Consider the following 4,193-nt stretch of genomic DNA (forward strand, 5'->3'; position numbering starts at 1 on the left):
CTCAGCTATAGGTCTGTTGGAGATTGCTTGAGGTCCACTCCAGACCCTGTTTGCCTGGGTATCAGCAGCAGAGGTTGCAGAAGATAAAATATTACCGAACATCGAGTTTACCTGTCTGATTCTTACTTTGGAAGCTTCCTCTCAGGGGTGTACTCCACTCTGTTTGATGTGGGGTGTCAGACTGCCCCTAGTGGGGGATGTCTCCCAGTTAGGCTACTCAGGGGTCAGGGACCCACTTGAGCAGGCAGTCTGTCCCTTGTCAGATCTCAACCTCCGTGTTGGGAGATCCACTGCTCTCTTCAAAGTTGTCAGACAGAGTCGTTCGCGCGTGCACAGGTCTCTGCTGCTTCCCCTGTTATTTTTTTTAGCTGAACCCTGCCCCCAGAGGCGGAGTCTACAGAGACAGGCAGGTTTCCTTGAGCTGCTGTGAGCTCCACCCAGTTGGAGCTTTGCAGCAGCTTTGTTTACCTACTTAAGCCTCAGCAATGGGGGGCGCCCCTCCCCCAGCCTCGCTGCTGCCCTGCGGTTAGATCGGTTAGATCACCGCAGACTGCTGTGTTAGCAGGGAGGGAGTCTCCGGGGGCGTTGGACCCTCCCGGCGAGGCGTGGGGTATATTCTCCTGGTGTGCCTGTTAGCCTATAGCGCAGTATTGGGGTGGGATTTATGCGATTTTCCAGGTGTTGTGTGTCTCAGTTCCCCTGGTTAGGAAATGGGATTCCCTTCCCCCTTGCGCTTCCCAGTTGAGGCGATGCCTCGCCCTGCTTCAGCTCTCGCTGGTCGGGCTGTAACAGCTGACCAGCACCGATTGTCCGGCACTCACTAGTGAGATGACCCCAGTACCTCAGTTGAAAATGCAGAAATCACCGGTCTTCTGTGTCCTTCCCGCTGGGAGTTGGAGACTGGAGCTGTTCCTATTCGGCCATCTTGCTCCGCCCCTTGTATTATATTTCTAAATACAATTTTCTTTTATAAAACATGCAAAGTTTATATGAAGAAAAACATCATAAATATACTTAAAGACTATTTATATACAACATGATTCCATTTAAAAGATAGTTAATGGATGTCATTAATTCCTAGAATATATAATACACTTCTTTATGTTAATACAGAAACAAAGCCTGATAGACATATAGTCAAAGAACAGGCAATTCATGGAAGACAAAAATATATGGCCAATAATAATAATAAGTATAGTTGACTTTAATGTTAAGTCATCATATTTGCCACAATCAAAAGTCTCCAGAATTCTCAGTTTTAGAAAGGATTTGGTTAAGTATCTATATTCTATAAAATTATACATTTCTAAAGTATTTTATCTGTATCATAATTTTAATGTTTCTAAGTTTTGACTTTTGTTTAATTTGTAGAATATATGGAAATAATTCTACATATGAACAAATTGGCTTTATTGTTTGTAATAAAAATGTTGCAATCATTTTAACTATCTTTCAACAGAATAATTTTAAAATTACACTGTATACAATGCAATATTTTGAAACCATTGAAATATTGAGACTGATCTATTTTTATATTAAAATTTATTAAGACATTTATAAAAATAAAAAGAAATTGCAGAAGTGTACACTAGGATGATCTAATTTATATTATAAACTCCAAATCTAAATTATTATACAATTATAAATACTATGTATGTGTATATTTAAATAGAAATAAAAAGGTCTAGAAAGAAGTGATACCTATGTTTTCTTACGGAAACAGGAGAAAGACTGAGGAATGGTAAAAGTTCAGCCGTAAGAAGAATTCTGTCTATGTTGTTTCAATTATATACAGTTAGATTTTTTTCATGTATTTATTCATGTATTATTTGTGTAAATAAATAAATATAAAATTTCCAAGGAATATAGCAGTTTGTCAAGGGGCTATGAGGGAACAGTGAGGCTGATTGATCAGCTTTGGATGCCTAATAAAACATGAGTAACAGCAGTAGACATCCCTGTACTTTTTGGGGGAGAAATATGCCTAGGATAATAGAAACATCTAGTCCACCTAACACATAAATTGTTTTGCATTCAAATACATTAGATACCAACAAGATGCAGGTTATCAGCATTGTATGCCTTTGATTTAATATTTATTAAGCACTCATCTAATAATTTTGCATTGTCTTTAACCTGATTAATAGGGAAAGTGGGGTGTTTTCTGCTCAACAGACATATCTGACCTGTATGATCATGGAATTTCTCATTATAACTCAATAAACTTTTGTTCTCTTTCTGTATCTTTCAGTATTATGAACAAGCATGATTTCACTTCCTGAATTTCGGTGAATTCTAAGACATGGGCAAGATCAGGTTGTAAGACCTCTGTGATTTAAGGCCATGGCCTGGATCATGGTGAACTTACCAAAGCAAATCATGCCTGTGAGATGGTCCTGCAGCAGCCAACCAGTGCACTCTTTTGGTGACATCCAGTTCTTGTTGTATAACTTTATATTCCTATAAATCCATTAAGGCCCCAATAAAGTTTGTCTCTAAGTGCTGTGTTAGATCTATATGATTACATGTAGTAAATTGTGAATTTTAAGTAAATATTTTATAAGAACTTCATATATATAAAGCTTTACTAAAATTGGTGTTGAAATATGACCTTCTTCCTACATTTATTCATTTATTTATGTCTATTTGTTCATTTATTTTAGTGAAAAATATAAGAAAAGAGAGGAAGGTCAAATCCAAGAAAAGAATTAAGTTTCCAGTACACTTTCTTTACCTTGCTGTCAATTTTTTCATGGAATCTACATCTTTTTATGCTAATCCTCATCATATTATTTTACATCTTAACTATTTTTTTCTTACTAAAATGGTTAGTGTTCTTGTTTTTTTATAATTTTTTACTTTCCTTCTAAAATGCTTAGTATTAAACAAATAGAATATCCTAATTAAAAACAGTAATAAATATTATGGTGAAAAAATACAAGTAAATTGGAAAAACATTAGATAGCAGCTTTCAATATTTCATATAGTTCATAAATTTTTCAGGAATTAGAGGGTTATAGAAAAAAATTATAGACTATAATAATTACCAGGGATATAGAAAATAAAACTTCTACCTCTGACTTGTAATAAAAGATAAACAGATTCAAAAGCATATATTATATCTGAAAATGTCAGATAAACTTGGCCTATAAATTAAAATATAAAATAATAATACAATTTGTTAAATGAGTAATTAAACCTGACATTGTAAAATGAATATTTAGAGAGATTGTGAAACTTGAATATTTTACACAGCCCTCTGAAATTAGTCCCTAGTGTCAGAATTAAAGAATCTGAAAAATCACAAATGGAGGTATGGTGACATTTATGTATATTCTAGAGTTATGTTATGCACACTTAATAAATTATAGACAATTATTTTAAAGATGGTATAATATTACTAATCACACATTAGAGTTTTAAAACTTTTGAGCCAGCCTGAACATCACAAACAGTAATCACAGACTTCTTTAAAATGACATCTGGTGAAAGGCATTTTATGCATCAGAAGGCACAGTATTATAAAGATGATGACACTCTTCAAAATAATCAAAATATTCAATGAAATCCTTATCAAAAATAAGGTTGTCTACTTTGAAGAAATTTATAACCTGATTCTAAAGTTCACATGAAAATGTAATGGACCCAGAATAGCCAAAACAATCTTGAAGTATACAAAGTTTGAAGAATCACATTACAAAATTTTAAAACTTATTACAAAGCTACAATAAACAAGTCTATGTGGTACTGACATAGGATATAAATATTGATCGATGAAATAGAATCCAAAGTCCAGACATAAGCCCTCACAAAAGTTAATTTGCAGCCAATTAACTTCTAACAAGGGAGGCAAGACAGTTAAAATGGGAAATAACTATTTTCAACAAATCGTGCTAGGACAACGTGGTAGCCACATGCAAAAAAAAAACAACAAAAAAAGAACCACCCCTACCTCATGCAAAATACAAAATTTAACTCAAAATAGACCAAAGACTCAAATATAAGTGTTACACTATAAAACTCTTAGGAGGAAATACAGAATAAATTTTTGTGACCTTGAATTAGGCATTGGATTTTTAGTTCTTACACCAAAAGCACAAGTTAATAAAGGAAAAAATAGATAAACTGGACATAATTAAATTTTTTAAAAAAACTTTTGCTTCAGTGAACATAGTCAAGAAATTTGAAAGACA

General features: G+C 34.0%; 1 long non-coding RNA gene across 1 annotated transcript in view; it reads left to right on the forward strand.

The window, feature by feature from the left end:
• LOC105524737 overlaps positions 1-3,301 on the forward strand; it is an 83,665-nt gene extending 80,364 nt beyond the window's left edge. Inside the window, exon 3 of the long non-coding RNA XR_001003801.1 lies at positions 2,252-3,301. This is a non-coding gene — a long non-coding RNA (uncharacterized LOC105524737). The remainder of the gene's footprint in view (positions 1-2,251) is intronic.
• Positions 3,302-4,193: the final 892 nt, after the last annotated feature.

The sequence above is a fragment of the Colobus angolensis genome, unplaced genomic scaffold (assembly GCF_000951035.1).
Source record: "Colobus angolensis palliatus isolate OR3802 unplaced genomic scaffold, Cang.pa_1.0 Scaffold505, whole genome shotgun sequence".
Lineage (NCBI taxonomy): Eukaryota > Metazoa > Chordata > Mammalia > Primates > Cercopithecidae > Colobus > Colobus angolensis.